This window comes from Orcinus orca, chromosome 14 (assembly GCF_937001465.1).
Source record: "Orcinus orca chromosome 14, mOrcOrc1.1, whole genome shotgun sequence".
In the NCBI taxonomy this organism is placed as follows: Eukaryota; Metazoa; Chordata; class Mammalia; order Artiodactyla; family Delphinidae; genus Orcinus; species Orcinus orca.
The window spans coordinates 44,861,623-44,874,909 of NC_064572.1; positions in this window are offsets into that span (position 1 = coordinate 44,861,623).

Sequence of the window (13,287 nt, forward strand, 5' to 3'; positions counted from 1 at the left end):
TTTATGTATACTGGAGATAGGGGTTGATGTTCTTTTTTTTTTCCCTTATGGGCATCCAGTTATTCCAACAATATCTGTTGAAAACCTTTCCTTTCCCCATTGGATTTTTCAGGCAACTTTGTTGAAAATCAAATGATAATATAAGTTAGGCGTCTATTTCTGGCTCTCTATTCTGGTCCATTGATCTATTTATTTATACTTATATACACTATATGTACTCTACTATAGTATCAAACTGTCTTGATTTCTGTAATGTTCTAGTAACTCTTGAAATTGAGTAGTTAATTCCTTCAAGTGTATCTTTCTTCAGCTTTACTTTGTATATTATAGGTTCTTTGCACCTCCACATACATTTTAGAATCAGCTGGTTAATTTCTGCAGTATGGCTGGTAGGATTTTCATTAGGATTATGTTGAATCTATGAATCAATTTGAGGAAAATGGATATCAACAATATTGAACCCTCCAACCCATGTGTGTGGTATATCTCTCATCTTATTTAGACCTCCTTTAATTTCTCTCAGCAAGGATTTATGGGTTTTAGTGTACAAGTCTTTAGTTAATTTATTCCAAAGTAGTTTGTGTTTTTGTTGCTGTTGTTGTAAGTGCAGTTTTAAAAATTTCATTGCTAATTATTAGCTGCTGGTGCATAAAACACAATTTAGTTTTTAAAATATTAATCTTACATACTGTGACTGCAAAATTCACTCATTAATTTTGTTAGTTTTTTTGTAGATTCCTTAGGATTTTCTGTGTAAATAATCATGCCATTTGAAAATTAAACAGATTTACTTTTTCCTTTCTGATCTTTATATCTTTCATTTCATTTTCTTGCCTTATTAGAATGGCTAGGACTTCCAGTTCCAATAGAAGTAGTATGAGTGAACAACTTTGTCTTGTTTCTGATCTTAGGGGGAAATATTAAATATTTCATCATTAATATGATATTAGTTGTATGTTATTTGGAGATGCCCTTGATCGCTCTGAAGAAGTTTCCTCTATTCCTAGCTTGCTGAGAGTTTTTGTCATGGAACGGTGTTGCTTTTTTTTTTTCCCCTAAAAAATAATCCTTCTCTCCTAGAAACAATGCCTTTCAAAGCTGCCACTTGAGTCCCATAAACTTTAATGTCCCTTTCTTTTGGTTATATTACTCTGATCTGTAAAACTGTTTTTCAGAATTTTAAATGATTTAACAGCTTCATTGACATGTAATTCACATACCATATAATTCACCCATTTAAATTGTTAAATTCAGTGGTTGTTAGTATATTCACAGACAAGTACAACCATCACCACAGACAATTTTTAGAACATTTTCATCACCTTAAGAAGAAACATGATATCCTTTAGCTATCACACTTATCCCTCCATTCCTTGTCCCCCGCCCTAAGCAACAACTAATCTACTTTCTGTCTCCATAGACATCCCTATTCTGGACTTTCTCATGAATGAAACAGAGTGTGGTGTTTTGTGACTTGCTTCTTTCTCTTAGCAGAGTGTTTCCAAGGGTCATCTATACTGTAGCATATATCAGTACTCCATTCCTTTTAATGGCCACATAATGTTTCATTGTTTGAATATACCACATTTTGTTAATCCATTCATCCACTGATGGACATTGGGTTGTTTCTACCTTTTGCCTATTGTGAATAATGCTGCTATAAACATTCATGTAGAAATTTCTGTGTGGACATGTATTTTTACTTCTCGTGTTCTATTTCCTAGAGTGGAATCCTGGGTGATATGGTAATCTTCTGTTTAATTGTTTGAGGAAATACTAGATTGTTTTCCTAAGTGTTGGGCTACTTTTACACTCCCACTGGCAGTGTATCAGAGTTCAAATTTCTCCACAACCTCACCAACAATTATTATCTGACTTTTCAATTCTAGTCATCCTGCTGGGCACGAAGTGGTATCTCATTGTGATTTTGATTTGCATTTTCTTTATGACTAATGATGTTGAGCATTGTTTCATGTGCTTGTTTGCCACTTGTGTCTCTTCTTTGGAGAAATGTCTATTCACATCATTTGCCCATTTAAAAAACTGGATTGGGAGAGGAGCTTCGAGATGGTGGAAGAGTAAGATGTGGAGATCACCTTCCTCCCCACAAATACATCAGAAATACATATGCATATGGAACAACTCCTACAGAACACCTACTGAACGCTGGTAGAAGACCTCAGACCTCCCAAAAGACAAGACACTCCCCACGTACCTGGGTAGGGCAAAAAAAAAAACAAAAAACAGAGACAAAAGAATAGGGACGGGACCTGAACCAGTGGGAGGGAGTTGTGAAGGAGGAAAAATTTCCACACACTGGGAAGCCCCTTCGCAGATGGAGACTGCGGGAGGCAGAGAGGGGGAGCTTTGGAGCCACGGAGGAGAGCGCAGCAATGGGTGTGGAGGGCAAAGTGGAGAGATTCCCGCACAGAGGATCGGTGCCGACCAGCGCTCACCAGCCCAAGAGGTTTGTCTGCTCACCCGCCTGGACAGGTGGGGGCTGGGAGCTGAGGCTTGGGCTTCAGTCGGATCCCAGGGAGAGGACTGGGGTTGGCTGCATGAACAGAGCCTGAAGGAGGCTAGTGCACCACAGCTAGCCGGGAGGGAGTCCGGGAAAAAGTCTGGATCTGCCTAAGAGGCAAGAGACTTTTTCTTGCCTCTTTGTTTCCTGGTGCCGAGGAGAGGGGATTCAGAGCGCCGCTTAAAGGAGCTCCAGAAATGGGCGCGAGCCGCGGCTATCAGCGCGGATCCCAGAGACGGGCATGAGATGCTAAGGCTGCTGCTGCCGCCACCAAGAAGCCTGTGCACAAGCACAGCTCACTCTCCACAGCTGCCCTCCCAGGAGCCTGTGCAGCCCACTACTGCCAGAGTCCTGTGACCCAGGGACAACTTCTCCAGGAGAACGCACAGTGCGCCTCAGGCTGGTGCAATGTCACGCTGGCCTCTGCTGCTGCAGGCTCGCCCCGCATCCGTACCCCTCCCTCCCCCTGGCCTGAGTGAGCCAGAGCCCCCGAATCAGCTGCTCCTTTAATCCTGTCCTGTCTGAGCGAAGAACAGGCACCCTCAGGCAACCTACACGCAGAGGTGGGTCCAAATCCAAAGCTGAACACCGGGAGCTGTGCGAACAAAGAAGAGAAAGGGAAATTTCTCCCAGCAGCCTCAGGAGCAGCAAATTAAATCTCCGTAATCAACTTGATGTACCCTGCATCTGTGGAATACATGAATAGACAAGAAATCATCCCAAATTGAGGAGGTGGACTTTGGGAGCAATGATATATATATATATTTTTTTTTCCCTTATTCTCTTTTTGTGAGTGTGTATGTATATGCTTCTGTGTGTGATTTTGTCTGTATAGCTTTGCTTTTACCACTTGTCCTAGGGTTCTGTCCTTTTTTTTTTTATTACTTAAAAAATTGGTTTTTTCTTAATAATTTTTATTTTAATAACTTTATTTTATTTTACTTTATTTTATTTTATCTTCTTTCTTTCTTTTTTTTTCCCCCCTTTTATTCTGAGCCATGTGGATGACAGGCTCTTGGTGCTCAAGCCAGGTGTCAGGGCTGTGCCTCTGAGATGGGAGAGGCTGCCTAAATCATAATAAGGCCACAAACACCCCAAAACACACCACCAGATGTGGACCTGCCCACAAGAAAGACAAGATCCAGCCTCATCCACCAGAACACAGGCACAAGTCCCCTCCACCAGGAAGCCTACACAACCCACTGAACCAACCTTAGCCACTGGGGACAGACACCAAAAACAACGGGAACTACGAACCTGCAGCCTGCAAAAAGGAGACCCCAAACACAGTAAGATAAGCAAAATGAGAAGACAGAAAAACACACCGCAGATGAAGGAGCAAGATAAAAACCCACCAGACCTAACAAATGAAGAGGAAATAGGCAGTCTACCTGAAAAAGAATTCAGAATAATGATAGTAAAGATGATGCAAAATCTTGGAAATCGAATACACAAAATGCAAGAAACATTTAACAAGGACTTAGAAGAACTAAACATGAAACAAACAACGATGAACAACACAATAAATGAAATGAAAAATACTCTATATGGGATCAATAGCAGAATAACTGAGGCAGAAGAACGGATAAGTGACTTGGGAGATAGAATAGTAGAAATAACTACTGCAGAGCAGAATAAAGAAAAAAGAATGAAAAGAACTGAGGACAGTCTCAGAGACCTCTGGGACAACATTAAACGCAACAACATTCGAATTATAGGGGTTCCAGAAGAAGAAGAGAAAAAGAAAGGGACTGAGAAAATATTTGAAGAGATTATAGTTGAAAACTTCCCTAATATGGGAAAGGAAATAGTTAATCAAGTCCAGGAAGCACAGAGAGTCCCATACAGGATAAATCCAAGGAGAAATACGCCAAGACACATATTAATCAAACTGTCAAAAATTAAATAGAAAGAAAGCGTATTAAAAGCAGTAAGGGAAAAACAACAAATAACACACAAGGGAATCCCCATAAGGTTGACAGCTGACCTTTCAGCAGAAACTCTGCAAGCCAGAAGGGAGTGGCAGGACATATTTAAAGTGAAGGAGAAAAACCAACCAAGATTACTCTACGCAGCAAGGATCTCATTCAGATTTGATGGAGAAATTAAAAGCTTTACAGACAATCAAAAGCTAAGAGAATTCAGCACCACCAAACCAGCTTTACAACAAATGCTAAAGAAACTTCTCTAGGCAGGAAACACAAGAGAAGGAAAAGGCATACAATAATAAACCCAAAACAATTAAGAAAATGGTAATAGGAACATACATATTGATAATTACCTTAAAAGTAAATGGATTAAATGCTCCAACCAAAAGACACGGACTGGCTGAATGGATACAAAAACAAGACCCGTATATATGCTGTCTACAAGAGACCCACTTCAGACCTAGGGACACATACAGACTGAAAGTGAGGGGATGGAAAAAGATATTCCATGCAAATGGAAATGAGAAGAAACCTGGAGGAGCAATTCTCATATCAGACAAAATAGACTTTAAAACAAAGACTATTACAATAGACAAAGAAGGACACTACATAATGATCAAGGGATTAATCCAAGAAGAAGATATAACAATTGTAAATATTTATTCACCAACATAGGAGCACCTCAATATATAAGGCAAATACTAACAGCCATAAAAGGGGAAATCGACAGTAACACAATCAGAGTAGGGGACTTTAACACCCCACTTTTACCAATGGACAGATCATCCAAAATGAAAATAAATAAGGAAACACAAGCTTTAAATGATACATTAAACAAGATGGACTTAATTGATATTTATAGGACATTCCGTCCAACAACAACAGAATACACATTCTTCTCAAGTGCTTATGGAACATTCTCCAAGATAGATCATACCTTGGGTCACAAATCAAACCTTGGTAAATTTAAGAAAATTGAAATCGTATCAATTATCTTTTCTGACCACAATGCTATGAGACTAGATATCAATTACAGGGAAAAATCTGTAAGAAATACAAACACATGGAGGCTAAACAACACACTACTTAATAACCGAGAGATCACTGAAGAAATCAAAGAGGAAATCAAAAAATACCTAGAAACAAATGACAGTGAAAACACAATGGCCCAAAACCTATGGGATGCAGCAAAAGCAGTTCTAAGAGGGAAGTTTACAGCTATAAAAGCCTACCTTAAGAAACAAGAAACATCTGAAATAAACAATCTAACCTGACACCTAAAGCAATTAGAGAAAGAAGAACAAAAAAACCCCAAAGTTAGCATAAGGAAAGGAATCATAAAGATCAGATCTGAAATAAATAGACATTTCTCCAAAGAAGTTATACAGATTGCCAACAAACACATGAAAGAATGCTCAACATCATTAATCATTAGAGAAATGCAAATCAGAACTACAATGAGATATCATCTCACACCAGTCAGAATGGCCATCATCAAAAAATCTACAAACACTAAATGCTGGACAGGGTGTGGAGAAAAGGGAACCCTCTTGCACTGTTGGTGGGAATGTTAATTGATACCTACACTATGGAGAACAATATGGAGGTTCCTTAAAAAACTAAAAATAGAACTACCATATGACCCAGCAATCCCACTACTGGGCATATACCCTGAGAAAACCATAATTCAAAAAGAGTCGTGTACCAAAATGTTCATTGCAGGTCTATTTACAATAGCCAGGACATGGAAGCAACCTAAGTGTCCATCATCAGATGAACGGGTAAAGAAGATGTGGCACATATATGCAATGGAATATTACTCAGCCATAAAAAGTAATGAAACTGAGTTATTTGTAGTGAGGTGGATGGACCTAGAGACTGTCATACAGAGTGAAGTAAGTCAGAAAGAGAAAAACAAATACCATATGGTAACACATATATATATATATATATATGGAATTTAAAAAAAAAAGAAGAAAGAAGGTCAGAAGAACCTAGGGGCAAGACGGGAATAAAAATGCAGACCTACTAGAGAATGGACTTGAGGATATGAGGAGGGGGAAGGGTACGCTGGGACAAAGTGATAGAGTGGCATGGACATATATACACTACCAAACATAAAATAGATTGCTAGTGGGAAGCAGCCGCATAGCATAGGGAGATCAGCTCGGTGCTTTATGACCTAGAGGGGTGGGATAGGGAGGGTGGGAGGGAGGGAGATGCAAGAGGGAAGAGATATGGGGACATATGTATATGTATAACTGATTCACTTTTGTTATTAAGCAGAAACTAACACACCATTGTAAAGCAAGTATACTCTAATAAAGATGTTTAAAATAAAAAAAAGAAAAACTGGATTATTTTTCTTTTTATTATTGTAATGGTTACTTATGTATTCTAAATACAAATCCCTTATTAGATATATGCAAAAATGTTCTCCCATTTTGTGGGCTGTCTTTTCACTCTCTTGTTTCTTTTGAAACACAAACCTTTTAAATTTTTATTTAGTCCAACTTCCGTATTTTCCCTTTTACCATTTTTACTTTTATTGCCATAGCTAAGAATCTCTTACCATAGCTAAGAGTCTCTTACCAAGTCCAAGGTCATTAAGAATTTTTTAATTTTATTTTTTATTGTGGTAAATTATGCATAACATAAAATTTTGCATTTTAACCATTTTAAGTGGACTTTTCAGTGGCATTAAGTACATTCACATTGTTGTTCAACCATCACCATTACGCATCTCCAGAACTTTTCCATCAAACCAAACAGAAACTCTGTCCCCATTAAACAGTAACTCCCTATACTCCACTCCCCCATCCCTGGTAAACACTGTTCTACTTTTTGTCTCTATGCATTTGACTATTCTAGGTACCTCAGATAGGTAGAATTATACAATATGTGTCCTTTTTTATCTGGCTTATTTCACTTAGTATTGTCTTCAAGGCTTATCTATGTTGTAGCATATATTAGAATTTCCTTATTTCTTAAAGCTGAATAATATTTCAGTGTATGCATATCACATTTTGTTGATCAGTTCATCTGTTGATAGATATTTGTGTTGTTTCTTCCTGTTGGCTATTTTGAATAATGCTGCTGTGAACATTGTTGTACAAATATCTGTTTGAGTCCCAGGTTTCAAGTCTTTTGTATATATACCCAAAGTAGAATTGCTGGATCAAATGGTAAATCAGTGTTTAATTTTTTGAGGAACTGCAAGGTCATCAGGATTTACATCTCCATTTTCTTCTTGGAGTTTTATAGTTTTTGCTCTTACATTTAGGTCTTTGATCCATTTTCAGTTAACCTATATGTATACATGGTATGAGGTAAAGTTCTAATTTCATTGTTTTGCATGTGGCTATCCAGTTGTCCTATTACCATTGTTGAAAAGACTATTCTATCCCCACTAAATGGTGTTGGCAACCTTACAGAAAATCAGTTGACCACAGATGTATGAGTTTATTTCTAGACTCACAATCTGTTACACTGATCTATAATATATCTATCCTGGTACTAGTTTTGAAACTGGGAAATGTGAGTCCTTTTACTTTTTTCTCTATTTTCAGGATTATTTTGGCTCTTCTGATTCCTTTGCAATTCCATGTGAATTTTAGAATCACCTCATCATTTGTATAAAGAAGTCAGCTAGAGTTCTCTTAGGGATTGCACTGAATCTGGAGATCAGTTTGGGGAATACTGCTATCTTAACAATATTGTCTTGATCCTTGAAAGTGGGAAGCTTTTCCATTTATTTAGATCTTCTTTAACTGCTTTCAACAATGCATTGTATTTTTCAGAGTATAAATTTTGCACTTCTTTTGTTAAATTTATTCCTAAGTACCTTATTCTTTTTGATGCTATTATAAAAGAAATTCCTTTCATAATTTCATTTTCAAATAGACCATTGCAAGTGTATAGAAATACAGTTAATTTTTGTACATGATCTTGATCCTGAAACCTTGCTGAACTCATTTCTTAGTTCTAAAAGTTGTCAGTGGGTTCCTTAGAATTTTCTATGTGTAGGATCATACCATCTGTGAATAGAAATACTTTCATTTCTTCCTTTCCAAACTAAATGTCTGTTCCTTACTTTTCCTTTTTAATTGCCCAGGATAGAACCTCCTGTACAATGTTGAACAGAAGTGGTGAAATCATAAATCCCTGTCTCATTCCTGATCTTACGGGAAATGATACAGTCTTTCATCAAATATGATGTTACCTGAGGGTTTTTTGTAGATGTGTTTTATTAGGTTGAAGAAATTCCCTTGTATTTCTAGTTTGTTGAGTACTTTCAATCATGAAAGGATGTTCAATTTTGTCAAATGCTTTCTCTACATCTATTGAGATTATAAGGTGATTTTTGTTTTTATTCCATTGATATGATGTATTACATTAATTGATTTTCAGATGTTAACCAAACCTTGCATTCCTGGGATAAATCCCGCTTTGTTAAGGTGTATAATTTATTTTATGTGTTTGCTGAATTTAGTTTGCTAGTGTGTTCTAGAGGATTTTGCTTCCATATTCATAAGAGATATTGGTGTGACGTTGTCTTGTACTGTCTTTGTCTACTGTTATTATTGGAATAATACTTGTTTCAGAAGGATTTGGGAAGTTTTACTGCCTCTTCTATGTTTGGAAGACTTTGTGAAGAATTGGTTGGTATTAATTCTTGGAATGTTTGGTAGAATTTAGCAGTGAAGCCATATCAGCCTAGGCCTATCTTTGTGGTTAGTTTTGAAAAATTATCTATTCAATATTTCTACTTGCTATAGGTCTATTCAGATTGTCTCTTTCTTCTTGAGTCAGTTTCAGTAACTTGGGTCTTCCTAAGAATTTGTCCATTTCCCCTAAGTTAGTTAATTTGTTGGCAGATAATTGTTCATGGTATTCCTTCATAATTATTTTTACATCTGTAAGATTAGTACTAATGTCCCTCTTTCAATTCTGATTCTAGTAATTTGATTCTTCTCTTTTCTTCTTTGTCAAACTACCTAAAGGTGTATCAGTTATGTTGAACTTTTTAAAGAGCCAGATTTTTGTTTCATTAATTATCTCTATTGTTTTCTGTTCATTGTTTCATTTTTTCCTGCTCTAATCTTTATTGTTTCCTTTCTTCTATTTGTAGGTTTAATTTGTTCTGCTTTTTCCAGTGTCTTAGGGTGGAAGGTTAAGTTATTGATTTGAGATCTTTCGTTTTTCTTAGTGTAGGCATTTACAGATACAAATTTGTCTCTAAGAACTGCTTTAGCTGCATCTCATAAGATTTGGTATATTGTGTCTTCATTTTTATTCATTGAAAAGTATTTTCTGATTTTCTGTTTGATTTCTTCTTTGACCCATTGGTTATTTAGGACCACTAGTCATTAGAATATATATGTTAGAATATATATATATATATATATACACATAACATATATATATTTCCATTCATATTTCTATTCTTTGAATGATTACTCATGAAGTTTTTAACATCCGTATTAAACATTTATATTTAACAATGACTTATACCTCCACTTGAAAAATACAAGAATGTGAAAACATTATTTCTGATCACTTGCCTCTAAAATTCCATGTGATTGTTACCCATTATTTTACTTTAGTCCTTATCTTTAACTTCATGAATTAGGCATTAATGTTTTTCTTGCTTTTAAAATTATATTTACATATACATTACTATTTTATTTCTTCATCACTCTTCCTAAAGTATATCCTTTTAGAGTTTGCTTTAGTAAAAGCTTGATATGGTAAACAATTTTTGTTTTACCTAAAAATAGCTTTATTTTCATTCTTGAAATGTGGTCAAGTGGGTTAACAACTATTCTTCCAGCATGTAAAGATGTTATTTCATAAATTTTATTCATTAATATATTATTTTTATTAATTTCCAATGAATAAAAGTCAAGACACAATATACAAAAATTTATGATTATAGTAATATAATTATATTTGTTATAATAACATTCTTATTTCATTAAGTTTTTTTAACAGAGTATCACTCTTTTCTATTTTCCTGCTTTTACGATCTGCTTTTAGTCTCTGCTTTAGTCCTGCAGTTTCACTCTGATGTTTTTAGGAATGTATTTCATTAGTCCTAGAAAATGATCTTCAAGTATTGCCTTTGCCCCACTGTCCCTATTCTTTTCTGGGACTCCGATCAGACCCATTTAAATCTGAGTCTATCCTCCACTTCTCTTAGTTATTTTAATTTATTTATTTATTAACATCTTTATTGGAGTATAATTGCTTTACAGTGGTGTGTTAGTTTCTGCTTTATAACAAAGTGAATCAGCTATACATATACATATATCCCCATATCTCCTCCCTCTTGCATCTCCCTCCCACCTTCCCTATCCCATCCCTCTAGGTGGTCATGAACCACCGAGCTGATCTCCCTGTGCTATGCGGCTGCTTCCCACTAGCTATCTATTTTACATTTGGTAGTATATATAAGTCCATGCCACTCTCTTTAGTTATTTTAAATTTAAACTTTTTCCATGTTAAAAAGAAAAAACTATTGTTTCCACCTTGTTCACAGCTTGGAAAAGTGTCTGGAGGAGTAGATAAACAACTGCCCTTGGGATGGGAGCAGAAGTTCAGGTGGAGTCCCTGAAGCCAGGGGAATGTAAGAGTGCCCCTCAAGGGCCACTGAATTCAGGAGGTCTCTAATCATGCTTGAGTGTGAGTCTTTCAAAGAGGTACTACCCGAGCCTGACGTGTAGAGGTTGGTCAGGTGGAAGCACATCTTCTTGATGCGTTTCACTTCCTGCTTTAGGAAGTGGTGCTTTCAGAAGTCACAGACATGAGGAGCTGTGCTGTCAGAGCCCAGAGGATGCAGATCTATTAGGGCCAGCTTCAGTTCTTCTCCTCTAAGGCATCCAAGGTGTAACCTGACTCATCTTGAGATGGCGTCTGTTTATCCTCAAAGAAGGCACCATCACTAAACTAGTTTTGCAAGGAGGCATTTGGTGCCTTTGTGCTTCTGCCTTGACAACTTCCAGAAGTGGCACACACCCTTTAGAGGGCCACATTGTTGCAATTAAAATAGTAGCCCAGGGACTTCCCTTGTGGTGCAGTGGTTAAGAATCCGCCTGCCAATGCAGGGGACACAGGTTTGATCCCTGGTCCAGGAAGATCCCACATGTTGCAGAGCAACTAAGCCCATGCGCCACAACTACTCAGCCTGCACTCTAGTGCCTGTGTGCCACAGCTACTGGGCCTGCGTGCCCTAGAGCCCATGTGCTGCAACTACTGAGCCCGCATGCCTAGAGCCTGTGCTCTGCAACAAGAGAAGCCACTGCAATGAGAAGCCCGCGTACCGCAACGAGAAGCCCGCGTACCGCAACGAAGAGTAGCCCCCACTCACTGCAACTAGAGAAAGCCCGTGCCCAGTAATGAAGACCCAACGTGGCATAAATAAGAAAGAAAGAAAAGAAAGAAAGGAAGAAAGAAAAAAGAAAAGAAGGAAAGAAAGAGGAAGAAAGGAAGAGAAATGAAGAAGGGAAGAGAAAGGAAGGAAGAAAGAAGCCCAGAGACGGGTGTTAGAGATTCACAAATGCAGCTTGGCCAGATAGTGGATAGTGAGTGGTCTTGGCCTTATTTGAATAATTCTGAAGGATCTGGGAGCTCTTGTTGGAGACAAGGCACTGGCCACAAAATACAGTGTTAGCTGGTCTTGGAGGCATGAGACGTGAGCTGGTTCAGAGGTACTTTGGAGGCTGAGGTTGGACAGAACATTGAAGTGTGGTCAGAGCCTAGAAGGAGAATAGTCCTGGGTTATCTTCCATCCAAATACTGTTGAATCAAAAGACAGATCTGTGGAGGCCATCAAATGAACCATCTCATTTAATTTTTATCCATTGACTTGCCTCTCTCTATCTCACTTTGAGTAATCAGATATAGCTGCCAATCTCAAACCTTCTCTTCAACTGTGTCTAATCCGTCATTTAACCAATTTTATTTTCCATTTCTTTTGGTTTTAATTGATTCTTCTTCTAATCTGCCTAGTCATTCCCCCTTCTTTATTGGCCCAAAGTATAGTAATACAAGTTATAGTGCCATTTTTGGCACCCACCCTCAGGACAGCCCTTTCTCTCCCCTTTGCTTACCATTTACTATTCCTAGATTTAGTTTTAATTCACTTGGGGGGAAGCTGAAAGGAGGTGGGACTTTTCAAGAACAAAAAAATCCATAAAGGTATGTTATATCTAGAGTATAGTTGGGTTTTTTAATTTAATTAAATTAATTAATTAATTTATTTATTTATTTTTGGCTGCATTGGGTCTTTGTTGCTGCGCGCAGGCTTTCTGTAGTTGTGGCGAGCGGGGGCTGCTCTTCGTTGTGGTGCATGGGCTTCTCATTGCGGTGGCTTCCCTTGTTGTGGAGCACCGGCTCTAGGTGTGCAGGCTTCAGTAGTTGTGGCTTGCAGGCTCTGGAGCGCAGGCTCAGTAGTTGTGGCACACAGGCTTAGTTGCTCCGCAGCATGTGGGATCTTCCCGGACCAGGAACTGAACCCATGTCCCCTGCACTGGCAGGCGGATTCTTAACCACTGTGCCACCGAGGAAGCCCTGGGGTTTTTAAAAAATCATTTACTCTACCTTACTGATAGAAGTAGAATTCTCTGGGCCCCTTCATATCCTCAAGGACTGATAAACTCTTAAAATTCCAGTATTTGGAGCAAATGTTTGTTGAATTTAGGCTTACTGTTTTATAAAAGGAAGGGGGAGTTGGTATGTTCATAGACACATGAAGGTACAGAGAATTACATTTCAGTAGACTAGTGAAAAAGTCTCAAGACCTCCATCATCAACAAGAGGCCTGGAAATAGCAGATGT